Raw genomic sequence first — 13,384 nt, 5'->3', positions numbered from 1 at the left:
TGATACGTAAATGCAATAAATATTTATATATGTTTATATGCAGACACAATTTTACAAATTTGTAAAATAAGAGAACGATATTTGAAGTAGAGAACTATGAAACTGGCGTAATGGCGTAAAAAGTAAAAAAGTGTTTTGGACGATGCCAACAACACGCGGTGTTCCCAAGCGGTCCCTCATCTAAGTACTAACCGCGCCCGACGCTGCTTAATTTCGGTGATCGGACGAGAACCGATGTACTCAGCGTGGTATGGTCGTTGGCGACATATATATGGTTAGCGAACAAACATGAAGGCGTAACTGAGGAACAACACGTTGTGAATCCTTGGCCATTTCAAATGAAGGCTGTGTGCTCCATGACTGGAGCTCAATGGCCAGCAAGAGCTAAGCAACAACCACGAGGCGAAATCTCGTAAATGGGTATGATGTGGTGGGAAAATGGAGCAAAATTAGCAATTGGAATATTTATTGACATTTGATACGTAAATGCAATAAATATTTATATATGTTTATATGCAGACACAATTTTACAAATTTGTAAAATAAGAGAACGATATTTGAAGTAGAGAACTATGTAATGGTGTAAAAAGTAAAAAAGTGTTTCGGACGATGCCAACAACACGCGGTGTTCCCAAGCGGTCCCTCATCTAAGTACTAACCGCGCCCGACGCTGCTTAATTTCGGTGATCGGACGAGAACCGATGTACTCAGCGTGGTATGGTCGTTGGCGACATATATATGGTTAGCGAACAAACATGAAGGCGTAACTGAGGAACAACACGTTGTGAATCCTTGGCCATTTCAAATGAAGGCTGTGTGCTCCATGACTGGAGCTCAATGGCCAGCAAGAGCTAAGCAACAACCACGAGGCGAAATCTCGTAAATGGGTATGATGTGGTGGGAAAATGGAGCAAAATTAGCAATTGGAATATTTATTGACATTTGATACGTAAATGCAATAAATATTTATATATGTTTATATGCAGACACAATTTTACAAATTTGTAAAATAAGAGAACGATATTTGAAGTAGAGAACTATGAAACTGGCGTAATGGCGTAAAAAGTAAAAAAGTGTTTTGGACGATGCCAACAACACGCGGTGTTCCCAAGCGGTCCCCCATCTAAGTACTAACCGCGCCCGACGCTGCTTAATTTCGGTGATCGGACGAGAACCGATGTACTCAGCGTGGTATGGTCGTTGGCGACATATATATGGTTAGCGAACAAACATGAAGGCGTAACTGAGGAACAACACGTTGTGAATCCTTGGCCATTTCAAATGAAGGCTGTGTGCTCCATGACTGGAGCTCAATGGCCAGCCAGAGCTAAGCAACAACCACGAGGCGAAATCTCGTAAATGGGTATGATGTGGTGGGAAAATGGAGCAAAATTAGCAATTGGAGTATTTATTGACATTTGATACGTAAATGCAATAAATATTTATATATGTTTATATGCAGACACAATTTTACAAATTTGTAAAATAAGAGAACGATATTTGAAGTAGAGAACTATGAAACTGGCGTAATGGCGTAAAAAGTAAAAAAGTGTTTTGGACGATGCCAACAACACGCGGTGTTCCCAAGCGGTCCCCCATCTAAGTACTAACCGCGCCCGACGCTGCTTAATTTCGGTGATCGGACGAGAACCGATGTACTCAGCGTGGTATGGTCGTTGGCGACATATATATGGTTAGCGAACAAACATGAAGGCGTAACTGAGGAACAACACGTTGTGAATCCTTGGCCATTTCAAATGAAGGCTGTGTGCTCCATGACTGGAGCTCAATGGCCAGCCAGAGCTAAGCAACAACCACGAGGCGAAATCTCGTAAATGGGTATGATGTGGTGGGAAAATGGAGCAAAATTAGCAATTGGAGTATTTATTGACATTTGATACGTAAATGCAATAAATATTTATATATGTTTATATGCAGACACAATTTTACAAATTTGTAAAATAAGAGAACGATATTTGAAGTAGAGAACTATGAAACTGGCGTAATGGCGTAAAAAGTAAAAAAGTGTTTTGGACGATGCCAACAACACGCGGTGTTCCCAAGCGGTCCCCCATCTAAGTACTAACCGCGCCCGACGCTGCTTAATTTCGGTGATCGGACGAGAACCGATGTACTCAGCGTGGTATGGTCGTTGGCGACATATATATGGTTAGCGAACAAACATGAAGGCGTAACTGAGGAATAACACGTTGTGAATCCTTGGCCATTTCAAATGAAGGCTGTGTGCTCCATGACTGGAGCTCAATGGCCAGCAAGAGCTAAGCAACAACCACGAGGCGAAATCTCGTAAATGGGTATGATGTGGTGGGAAAATGGAGCAAAGTTAGCAATTGGAATATTTATTGACATTTGATACGTAAATGCAATAAATATTTATATGTTTATATGCAGACACAATTTTACAAATTTGTAAAATAAGAGAACGATATTTGAAGTAGAGAACTATGAAACTGGCGTAATGGCGTAAAAAGTAAAAAAGTGTTTTGGACGATGCCAACAACACGCGGTGTTCCCAAGCGGTCCCCCATCTAAGTACTAACCGCGCCCGACGCTGCTTAATTTCGGTGATCGGACGAGAACCGATGTACTCAGCGTGGTATGGTCGTTGGCGACATATATATGGTTAGCGAACAAACATGAAGGCGTAACTGAGGAACAACACGTTGTGAATCCTTGGCCATTTCAAATGAAGGCTGTGTGCTCCATGACTGGAGCTCAATGGCCAGCCAGAGCTAAGCAACAACTACGAGGCGAAATCTCGTTAATGGGTATGATGTGGTGGGAAAATGGAGCAAAATTAGCAATTGGAGTATTTATTGACATTTGATACGTAAATGCAATAAATATTTATATATGTTTATATGCAGACACAATTTTACAAATTTGTAAAATAAGAGAACGATATTTGAAGTAGAGAACTATGAAACTGGCGTAATGGCGTAAAAAGTAAAAAAGTGTTTTGGACGATGCCAACAACACGCGGTGTTCCCAAGCGGTCCCCCATCTAAGTACTAACCGCGCCCGACGCTGCTTAATTTCGGTGATCGGACGAGAACCGATGTACTCAGCGTGGTATGGTCGTTGGCGACATATATATGGTTAGCGAACAAACATGAAGGCGTAACTGAGGAACAACACGTTGTGAATCCTTGGCCATTTCAAATGAAGGCTGTGTGCTCCATGACTGGAGCTCAATGGCCAGCCAGAGCTAAGCAACAACCACGAGGCGAAATCTCGTAAATGGGTATGATGTGGTGGGAAAATGGAGCAAAATTAGCAATTGGAGTATTTATTGACATTTGATACGTAAATGCAATAAATATTTATATATGTTTATATGCAGACACAATTTTACAAATTTGTAAAATAAGAGAACGATATTTGAAGTAGAGAACTATGAAACTGGCGTAATGGCGTAAAAAGTAAAAAAGTGTTTTGGACGATGCCAACAACACGCGGTGTTCCCAAGCGGTCCCCCATCTAAGTACTAACCGCGCCCGACGCTGCTTAATTTCGGTGATCGGACGAGAACCGATGTACTCAGCGTGGTATGGTCGTTGGCGACATATATATGGTTAGCGAACAAACATGAAGGCGTAACTGAGGAACAACACGTTGTGAATCCTTGGCCATTTCAAATGAAGGCTGTGTGCTCCATGACTGGAGCTCAATGGCCAGCCAGAGCTAAGCAACAACCACGAGGCGAAATCTCGTAAATGGGTATGATGTGGTGGGAAAATGGAGCAAAATTAGCAATTGGAGTATTTATTGACATTTGATACGTAAATGCAATAAATATTTATATATGTTTATATGCAGACACAATTTTACAAATTTGTAAAATAAGAGAACGATATTTGAAGTAGAGAACTATGAAACTGGCGTAATGGCGTAAAAAGTAAAAAAGTGTTTTGGACGATGCCAACAACACGCGGTGTTCCCAAGCGGTCCCCCATCTAAGTACTAACCGCGCCCGACGCTGCTTAATTTCGGTGATCGGACGAGAACCGATGTACTCAGCGTGGTATGGTCGTTGGCGACATATATATGGTTAGCGAACAAACATGAAGGCGTAACTGAGGAACAACACGTTGTGAATCCTTGGCCATTTCAAATGAAGGCTGTGTGCTCCATGACTGGAGCTCAATGGCCAGCAAGAGCTAAGCAACAACCACGAGGCGAAATCTCGTAAATGGGTATGATGTGGTGGGAAAATGGAGCAAAATTAGCAATTGGAATATTTATTGACATTTGATACGTAAATGCAATAAATATTTATATATGTTTATATGCAGACACAATTTTACAAATTTGTAAAATAAGAGAACGATATTTGAAGTAGAGAACTATGAAACTGGCGTAATGGCGTAAAAAGTAAAAAAGTGTTTTGGACGATGCCAACAACACGCGGTGTTCCCAAGCGGTCCCCCATCTAAGTACTAACCGCGCCCGACGCTGCTTAATTTCGGTGATCGGACGAGAACCGATGTACTCAGCGTGGTATGGTCGTTGGCGACATATATATGGTTAGCGAACAAACATGAAGGCGTAACTGAGGAACAACACGTTGTGAATCCTTGGCCATTTCAAATGAAGGCTGTGTGCTCCATGACTGGAGCTCAATGGCCAGCAAGAGCTAAGCAACAACCACGAGGCGAAATCTCGTAAATGGGTATGATGTGGTGGGAAAATGGAGCAAAGTTAGCAATTGGAATATTTATTGACATTTGATACGTAAATGCAATAAATATTTATATGTTTATATGCAGACACAATTTTACAAATTTGTAAAATAAGAGAACGATATTTGAAGTAGAGAACTATGAAACTGGCGTAATGGCGTAAAAAGTAAAAAAGTGTTTTGGACGATGCCAACAACACGCGGTGTTCCCAAGCGGTCCCCCCCATCTAAGTACTAACCGCGCCCGACGCTGCTTAATTTCGGTGATCGGACGAGAACCGATGTACTCAGCGTGGTATGGTCGTTGGCGACATATATATGGTTAGCGAACAAACATGAAGGCGTAACTGAGGAACAACACGTTGTGAATCCTTGGCCATTTCAAATGAAGGCTGTGTGCTCCATGACTGGAGCTCAATGGCCAGCAAGAGCTAAGCAACAACCACGAGGCGAAATCTCGTAAATGGGTATGATGTGGTGGGAAAATGGAGCAAAGTTAGCAATTGGAATATTTATTGACATTTGATACGTAAATGCAATAAATATTTATATGTTTATATGCAGACACAATTTTACAAATTTGTAAAATAAGAGAACGATATTTGAAGTAGAGAACTATGAAACTGGCGTAATGGCGTAAAAAGTAAAAAAGTGTTTTGGACGATGCCAACAACACGCGGTGTTCCCAAGCGGTCCCCCATCTAAGTACTAACCGCGCCCGACGCTGCTTAATTTCGGTGATCGGACGAGAACCGATGTACTCAGCGTGGTATGGTCGTTGGCGACATATATATGGTTAGCGAACAAACATGAAGGCGTAACTGAGGAACAACACGTTGTGAATCCTTGGCCATTTCAAATGAAGGCTGTGTGCTCCATGACTGGAGCTCAATGGCCAGCAAGAGCTAAGCAACAACCACGAGGCGAAATCTCGTAAATGGGTATGATGTGGTGGGAAAATGGAGCAAAATTAGCAATTGGAATATTTATTGACATTTGATACGTAAATGCAATAAATATTTATATATGTTTATATGCAGACACAATTTTACAAATTTGTAAAATAAGAGAACGATATTTGAAGTAGAGAACTATGAAACTGGCGTAATGGCGTAAAAAGTAAAAAAAGTGTTTTGGACGATGCCAACAACACGCGGTGTTCCCAAGCGGTCCCCCATCTAAGTACTAACCGCGCCCGACGCTGCTTAATTTCGGTGATCGGACGAGAACCGATGTACTCAGCGTGGTATGGTCGTTGGCGACATATATATGGTTAGCGAACAAACATGAAGGCGTAACTGAGGAACAACACGTTGTGAATCCTTGGCCATTTCAAATGAAGGCTGTGTGCTCCATGACTGGAGCTCAATGGCCAGCAAGAGCTAAGCAACAACCACGAGGCGAAATCTCGTAAATGGGTATGATGTGGTGGGAAAATGGAGCAAAGTTAGCAATTGGAATATTTATTGACATTTGATACGTAAATGCAATAAATATTTATATGTTTATATGCAGACACAATTTTACAAATTTGTAAAATAAGAGAACGATATTTGAAGTAGAGAACTATGAAACTGGCGTAATGGCGTAAAAAGTAAAAAAGTGTTTTGGACGATGCCAACAACACGCGGTGTTCCCAAGCGGTCCCCCATCTAAGTACTAACCGCGCCCGACGCTGCTTAATTTCGGTGATCGGACGAGAACCGATGTACTCAGCGTGGTATGGTCGTTGGCGACATATATATGGTTAGCGAACAAACATGAAGGCGTAACTGAGGAACAACACGTTGTGAATCCTTGGCCATTTCAAATGAAGGCTGTGTGCTCCATGACTGGAGCTCAATGGCCAGCAAGAGCTAAGCAACAACCACGAGGCGAAATCTCGTAAATGGGTATGATGTGGTGGGAAAATGGAGCAAAGTTAGCAATTGGAATATTTATTGACATTTGATACGTAAATGCAATAAATATTTATATATGTTTATATGCAGACACAATTTTACAAATTTGTAAAATAAGAGAACGATATTTGAAGTAGAGAACTATGAAACTGGCGTAATGGCGTAAAAAGTAAAAAAGTGTTTTGGACGATGCCAACAACACGCGGTGTTCCCAAGCGGTCCCCCCATCTAAGTACTAACCGCGCCCGACGCTGCTTAATTTCGGTGATCGGACGAGAACCGATGTACTCAGCGTGGTATGGTCGTTGGCGACATATATATGGTTAGCGAACAAACATGAAGGCGTAACTGAGGAACAACACGTTGTGAATCCTTGGCCATTTCAAATGAAGGCTGTGTGCTCCATGACTGGAGCTCAATGGCCAGCAAGAGCTAAGCAACAACCACGAGGCGAAATCTCGTAAATGGGTATGATGTGGTGGGAAAATGGAGCAAAATTAGCAATTGGAATATTTATTGACATTTGATACGTAAATGCAATAAATATTTATATATGTTTATATGCAGACACAATTTTACAAATTTGTAAAATAAGAGAACGATATTTGAAGTAGAGAACTATGAAACTGGCGTAATGGCGTAAAAAGTAAAAAAAGTGTTTTGGACGATGCCAACAACACGCGGTGTTCCCAAGCGGTCCCCCATCTAAGTACTAACCGCGCCCGACGCTGCTTAATTTCGGTGATCGGACGAGAACCGATGTACTCAGCGTGGTATGGTCGTTGGCGACATATATATGGTTAGCGAACAAACATGAAGGCGTAACTGAGGAACAACACGTTGTGAATCCTTGGCCATTTCAAATGAAGGCTGTGTGCTCCATGACTGGAGCTCAATGGCCAGCAAGAGCTAAGCAACAACCACGAGGCGAAATCTCGTAAATGGGTATGATGTGGTGGGAAAATGGAGCAAAATTAGCAATTGGAGTATTTATTGACATTTGATACGTAAATGCAATAAATATTTATATATGTTTATATGCAGACACAATTTTACAAATTTGTAAAATAAGAGAACGATATTTGAAGTAGAGAACTATGAAACTGGCGTAATGGCGTAAAAAGTAAAAAAGTGTTTTGGACGATGCCAACAACACGCGGTGTTCCCAAGCGGTCCCCCATCTAAGTACTAACCGCGCCCGACGCTGCTTAATTTCGGTGATCGGACGAGAACCGATGTACTCAGCGTGGTATGGTCGTTGGCGACATATATATGGTTAGCGAACAAACATGAAGGCGTAACTGAGGAACAACACGTTGTGAATCCTTGGCCATTTCAAATGAAGGCTGTGTGCTCCATGACTGGAGCTCAATGGCCAGCAAGAGCTAAGCAACAACCACGAGGCGAAATCTCGTAAATGGGTATGATGTGGTGGGAAAATGGAGCAAAATTAGCAATTGGAATATTTATTGACATTTGATACGTAAATGCAATAAATATTTATATATGTTTATATGCAGACACAATTTTACAAATTTGTAAAATAAGAGAACGATATTTGAAGTAGAGAACTATGAAACTGGCGTAATGGCGTAAAAAGTAAAAAAGTGTTTTGGACGATGCCAACAACACGCGGTGTTCCCAAGCGGTCCCCCCATCTAAGTACTAACCGCGCCCGACGCTGCTTAATTTCGGTGATCGGACGAGAACCGATGTACTCAGCGTGGTATGGTCGTTGGCGACATATATATGGTTAGCGAACAAACATGAAGGCGTAACTGAGGAACAACACGTTGTGAATCCTTGGCCATTTCAAATGAAGGCTGTGTGCTCCATGACTGGAGCTCAATGGCCAGCAAGAGCTAAGCAACAACCACGAGGCGAAATCTCGTAAATGGGTATGATGTGGTGGGAAAATGGAGCAAAGTTAGCAATTGGAATATTTATTGACATTTGATACGTAAATGCAATAAATATTTATATGTTTATATGCAGACACAATTTTACAAATTTGTAAAATAAGAGAACGATATTTGAAGTAGAGAACTATGAAACTGGCGTAATGGCGTAAAAAGTAAAAAAGTGTTTTGGACGATGCCAACAACACGCGGTGTTCCCAAGCGGTCCCCCCCATCTAAGTACTAACCGCGCCCGACGCTGCTTAATTTCGGTGATCGGACGAGAACCGATGTACTCAACGTGGTATGGTCGTTGGCGACATATATATGGTTAGCGAACAAACATGAAGGCGTAACTGAGGAACAACACGTTGTGAATCCTTGGCCATTTCAAATGAAGGCTGTGTGCTCCATGACTGGAGCTCAATGGCCAGCAAGAGCTAAGCAACAACCACGAGGCGAAATCTCGTAAATGGGTATGATGTGGTGGGAAAATGGAGCAAAGTTAGCAATTGGAATATTTATTGACATTTGATACGTAAATGCAATAAATATTTATATGTTTATATGCAGACACAATTTTACAAATTTGTAAAATAAGAGAACGATATTTGAAGTAGAGAACTATGAAACTGGCGTAATGGCGTAAAAAGTAAAAAAGTGTTTTGGACGATGCCAACAACACGCGGTGTTCCCAAGCGGTCCCCCATCTAAGTACTAACCGCGCCCGACGCTGCTTAATTTCGGTGATCGGACGAGAACCGATGTACTCAGCGTGGTATGGTCGTTGGCGACATATATATGGTTAGCGAACAAACATGAAGGCGTAACTGAGGAACAACACGTTGTGAATCCTTGGCCATTTCAAATGAAGGCTGTGTGCTCCATGACTGGAGCTCAATGGCCAGCAAGAGCTAAGCAACAACCACGAGGCGAAATCTCGTAAATGGGTATGATGTGGTGGGAAAATGGAGCAAAATTAGCAATTGGAATATTTATTGACATTTGATACGTAAATGCAATAAATATTTATATATGTTTATATGCAGACACAATTTTACAAATTTGTAAAATAAGAGAACGATATTTGAAGTAGAGAACTATGAAACTGGCGTAATGGCGTAAAAAGTAAAAAAGTGTTTTGGACGATGCCAACAACACGCGGTGTTCCCAAGCGGTCCCCCATCTAAGTACTAACCGCGCCCGACGCTGCTTAATTTCGGTGATCGGACGAGAACCGATGTACTCAGCGTGGTATGGTCGTTGGCGACATATATATGGTTAGCGAACAAACATGAAGGCGTAACTGAGGAACAACACGTTGTGAATCCTTGGCCATTTCAAATGAAGGCTGTGTGCTCCATGACTGGAGCTCAATGGCCAGCAAGAGCTAAGCAACAACCACGAGGCGAAATCTCGTAAATGGGTATGATGTGGTGGGAAAATGGAGCAAAGTTAGCAATTGGAATATTTATTGACATTTGATACGTAAATGCAATAAATATTTATATGTTTATATGCAGACACAATTTTACAAATTTGTAAAATAAGAGAACGATATTTGAAGTAGAGAACTATGAAACTGGCGTAATGGCGTAAAAAGTAAAAAAGTGTTTTGGACGATGCCAACAACACGCGGTGTTCCCAAGCGGTCCCCCATCTAAGTACTAACCGCGCCCGACGCTGCTTAATTTCGGTGATCGGACGAGAACCGATGTACTCAGCGTGGTATGGTCGTTGGCGACATATATATGGTTAGCGAACAAACATGAAGGCGTAACTGAGGAACAACACGTTGTGAATCCTTGGCCATTTCAAATGAAGGCTGTGTGCTCCATGACTGGAGCTCAATGGCCAGCAAGAGCTAAGCAACAACCACGAGGCGAAATCTCGTAAATGGGTATGATGTGGTGGGAAAATGGAGCAAAGTTAGCAATTGGAATATTTATTGACATTTGATACGTAAATGCAATAAATATTTATATATGTTTATATGCAGACACAATTTTACAAATTTGTAAAATAAGAGAACGATATTTGAAGTAGAGAACTATGAAACTGGCGTAATGGCGTAAAAAGTAAAAAAGTGTTTTGGACGATGCCAACAACACGCGGTGTTCCCAAGCGGTCCCCCATCTAAGTACTAACCGCGCCCGACGCTGCTTAATTTCGGTGATCGGACGAGAACCGATGTACTCAGCGTGGTATGGTCGTTGGCGACATATATATGGTTAGCGAACAAACATGAAGGCGTAACTGAGGAACAACACGTTGTGAATCCTTGGCCATTTCAAATGAAGGCTGTGTGCTCCATGACTGGAGCTCAATGGCCAGCCAGAGCTAAGCAACAACCACGAGGCGAAATCTCGTAAATGGGTATGATGTGGTGGGAAAATGGAGCAAAATTAGCAATTGGAGTATTTATTGACATTTGATACGTAAATGCAATAAATATTTATATATGTTTATATGCAGACACAATTTTACAAATTTGTAAAATAAGAGAACGATATTTGAAGTAGAGAACTATGAAACTGGCGTAATGGCGTAAAAAGTAAAAAAAGTGTTTTGGACGATGCCAACAACACGCGGTGTTCCCAAGCGGTCCCACATCTAAGTACTAACCGCGCCCGACGCTGCTTAATTTCGGTGATCGGACGAGAACCGATGTACTCAGCGTGGTATGGTCGTTGGCGACATATATATGGTTAGCGAACAAACATGAAGGCGTAACTGAGGAACAACACGTTGTGAATCCTTGGCCATTTCAAATGAAGGCTGTGTGCTCCATGACTGGAGCTCAATGGCCAGCAAGAGCTAAGCAACAACCACGAGGCGAAATCTCGTAAATGGGTATGATGTGGTGGGAAAATGGAGCAAAATTAGCAATTGGAATATTTATTGACATTTGATACGTAAATGCAATAAATATTTATATATGTTTATATGCAGACACAATTTTACAAATTTGTAAAATAAGAGAACGATATTTGAAGTAGAGAACTATGAAACTGGCGTAATGGCGTAAAAAGTAAAAAAAGTGTTTTGGACGATGCCAACAACACGCGGTGTTCCCAAGCGGTCCCTCATCTAAGTACTAACCGCGCCCGACGCTGCTTAATTTCGGTGATCGGACGAGAACCGATGTACTCAGCGTGGTATGGTCGTTGGCGACATATATATGGTTAGCGAACAAACATGAAGGCGTAACTGAGGAACAACACGTTGTGAATCCTTGGCCATTTCAAATGAAGGCTGTGTGCTCCATGACTGGAGCTCAATGGCCAGCAAGAGCTAAGCAACAACCACGAGGCGAAATCTCGTAAATGGGTATGCTGTGGTGGGAAAATGGAGCAAAAGTTAGCAATTGGAATATTTATTGACATTTGATACGTAAATGCAATAAATATTTATATGTTTATATGCAGACACAATTTTACAAATTTGTAAAATAAGAGAACGATATTTGAAGTAGAGAACTATGAAACTGGCGTAATGGCGTAAAAAGTAAAAAAGTGTTTTGGACGATGCCAACAACACGCGGTGTTCCCAAGCGGTCCCCCATCTAAGTACTAACCGCGCACGACGCTGCTTAATTTCGGTGATCGGACGAGAACCGATGTACTCAGCGTGGTATGGTCGTTGGCGACATATATATGGTTAGCGAACAAACATGAAGGCGTAACTGAGGAACAACACGTTGTGAATCCTTGGCCATTTCAAATGAAGGCTGTGTGCTCCATGACTGGAGCTCAATGGCCAGCCAGAGCTAAGCAACAACCACGAGGCGAAATCTCGTAAATGGGTATGATGTGGTGGGAAAATGGAGCAAAATTAGCAATTGGAGTATTTATTGACATTTGATACGTAAATGCAATAAATATTTATATATGTTTATATGCAGACACAATTTTACAAATTTGTAAAATAAGAGAACGATATTTGAAGTAGAGAACTATGAAACTGGCGTAATGGCGTAAAAAGTAAAAAAGTGTTTTGGACGATGCCAACAACACGCGGTGTTCCCAAGCGGTCCCCCATCTAAGTACTAACCGCGCCCGACGCTGCTTAATTTCGGTGATCGGACGAGAACCGATGTACTCAGCGTGGTATGGTCGTTGGCGACATATATATGGTTAGCGAACAAACATGAAGGCGTAACTGAGGAACAACACGTTGTGAATCCTTGGCCATTTCAAATGAAGGCTGTGTGCTCCATGACTGGAGCTCAATGGCCAGCAAGAGCTAAGCAACAACCACGAGGCGAAATCTCGTAAATGGGTATGATGTGGTGGGAAAATGGAGCAAAGTTAGCAATTGGAATATTTATTGACATTTGATACGTAAATGCAATAAATATTTATATGTTTATATGCAGACACAATTTTACAAATTTGTAAAATAAGAGAACGATATTTGAAGTAGAGAACTATGAAACTGGCGTAATGGCGTAAAAAGTAAAAAAGTGTTTTGGACGATGCCAACAACACGCGGTGTTCCCAAGCGGTCCCACATCTAAGTACTAACCGCGCCCGACGCTGCTTAATTTCGGTGATCGGACGAGAACCGATGTACTCAGCGTGGTATGGTCGTTGGCGACATATATATGGTTAGCGAACAAACATGAAGGCGTAACTGAGGAACAACACGTTGTGAATCCTTGGCCATTTCAAATGAAGGCTGTGTGCTCCATGACTGGAGCTCAATGGCCAGCAAGAGCTAAGCAACAACCACGAGGCGAAATCTCGTAAATGGGTATGATGTGGTGGGAAAATGGAGCAAAGTTAGCAATTGGAATATTTATTGACATTTGATACGTAAATGCAATAAATATTTATATGTTTATATGCAGACACAATTTTACAAATTTGTAAAATAAGAGA

The 13,384-nt window shown here is 41.7% G+C and overlaps 1 protein-coding gene, 18 non-coding genes and 10 pseudogenes across 19 annotated transcripts in view; all 29 read right to left on the bottom strand.

Annotated features, from left to right (window-relative positions):
• The window catches only part of LOC6572349, a 55,669-nt gene that overhangs the window by 4,260 nt on the left and 38,025 nt on the right, over positions 1 to 13,384 (bottom strand). The window lies entirely within an intron of this gene.
• LOC6572351 lies at positions 144 to 262 on the bottom strand (annotated as a pseudogene).
• Positions 611 to 729, bottom strand: LOC6572352 (annotated as a pseudogene).
• LOC6572353 lies at positions 1,087 to 1,205 on the bottom strand. The gene has a single exon (XR_047444.1). It is a non-coding gene; the product is annotated as a 5S ribosomal RNA (ribosomal RNA).
• Positions 1,563 to 1,681, bottom strand: LOC6572354. Its single transcript, XR_047445.1, has one exon. It is a non-coding gene; the product is annotated as a 5S ribosomal RNA (ribosomal RNA).
• On the bottom strand, positions 2,039 to 2,157 carry LOC6572355. Its single transcript, XR_006356806.1, has one exon. It is a non-coding gene; the product is annotated as a 5S ribosomal RNA (ribosomal RNA).
• On the bottom strand, positions 2,513 to 2,631 carry LOC6572356. The gene has a single exon (XR_047447.1). It is a non-coding gene; the product is annotated as a 5S ribosomal RNA (ribosomal RNA).
• LOC6572357 lies at positions 2,989 to 3,107 on the bottom strand. Its single transcript, XR_006356805.1, has one exon. It is a non-coding gene; the product is annotated as a 5S ribosomal RNA (ribosomal RNA).
• LOC6572358 lies at positions 3,465 to 3,583 on the bottom strand. Its single transcript, XR_047449.1, has one exon. It is a non-coding gene; the product is annotated as a 5S ribosomal RNA (ribosomal RNA).
• On the bottom strand, positions 3,941 to 4,059 carry LOC6572359. Its single transcript, XR_047450.1, has one exon. It is a non-coding gene; the product is annotated as a 5S ribosomal RNA (ribosomal RNA).
• On the bottom strand, positions 4,417 to 4,535 carry LOC122756947. Its single transcript, XR_006356804.1, has one exon. It is a non-coding gene; the product is annotated as a 5S ribosomal RNA (ribosomal RNA).
• On the bottom strand, positions 4,891 to 5,011 carry LOC122756933 (annotated as a pseudogene).
• LOC122756946 lies at positions 5,367 to 5,485 on the bottom strand. The gene has a single exon (XR_006356803.1). It is a non-coding gene; the product is annotated as a 5S ribosomal RNA (ribosomal RNA).
• LOC122756945 lies at positions 5,844 to 5,962 on the bottom strand. The gene has a single exon (XR_006356802.1). It is a non-coding gene; the product is annotated as a 5S ribosomal RNA (ribosomal RNA).
• LOC122756944 lies at positions 6,318 to 6,436 on the bottom strand. Its single transcript, XR_006356801.1, has one exon. It is a non-coding gene; the product is annotated as a 5S ribosomal RNA (ribosomal RNA).
• LOC122756929 lies at positions 6,794 to 6,913 on the bottom strand (annotated as a pseudogene).
• Positions 7,272 to 7,390, bottom strand: LOC122756943. The gene has a single exon (XR_006356800.1). It is a non-coding gene; the product is annotated as a 5S ribosomal RNA (ribosomal RNA).
• Positions 7,748 to 7,866, bottom strand: LOC122756942. The gene has a single exon (XR_006356799.1). It is a non-coding gene; the product is annotated as a 5S ribosomal RNA (ribosomal RNA).
• LOC122756928 lies at positions 8,224 to 8,343 on the bottom strand (annotated as a pseudogene).
• LOC122756934 lies at positions 8,699 to 8,819 on the bottom strand (annotated as a pseudogene).
• Positions 9,175 to 9,293, bottom strand: LOC122756941. Its single transcript, XR_006356798.1, has one exon. It is a non-coding gene; the product is annotated as a 5S ribosomal RNA (ribosomal RNA).
• Positions 9,651 to 9,769, bottom strand: LOC122756940. The gene has a single exon (XR_006356797.1). It is a non-coding gene; the product is annotated as a 5S ribosomal RNA (ribosomal RNA).
• LOC122756939 lies at positions 10,125 to 10,243 on the bottom strand. Its single transcript, XR_006356796.1, has one exon. It is a non-coding gene; the product is annotated as a 5S ribosomal RNA (ribosomal RNA).
• Positions 10,601 to 10,719, bottom strand: LOC122756938. Its single transcript, XR_006356795.1, has one exon. It is a non-coding gene; the product is annotated as a 5S ribosomal RNA (ribosomal RNA).
• On the bottom strand, positions 11,078 to 11,196 carry LOC122756926 (annotated as a pseudogene).
• Positions 11,555 to 11,673, bottom strand: LOC122756953 (annotated as a pseudogene).
• Positions 12,030 to 12,148, bottom strand: LOC122756954 (annotated as a pseudogene).
• LOC122756937 lies at positions 12,506 to 12,624 on the bottom strand. Its single transcript, XR_006356794.1, has one exon. It is a non-coding gene; the product is annotated as a 5S ribosomal RNA (ribosomal RNA).
• LOC122756925 lies at positions 12,980 to 13,098 on the bottom strand (annotated as a pseudogene).

The sequence above is a fragment of the Drosophila mojavensis genome, unplaced genomic scaffold (genome assembly GCF_018153725.1).
Source record: "Drosophila mojavensis isolate 15081-1352.22 unplaced genomic scaffold, ASM1815372v1 contig_19, whole genome shotgun sequence".
In the NCBI taxonomy this organism is placed as follows: domain Eukaryota; kingdom Metazoa; phylum Arthropoda; class Insecta; order Diptera; family Drosophilidae; genus Drosophila; species Drosophila mojavensis.
Note: the sequence above shows the minus strand (reverse complement) of the source record. Positions and strands in the feature narration are given on the sequence as shown.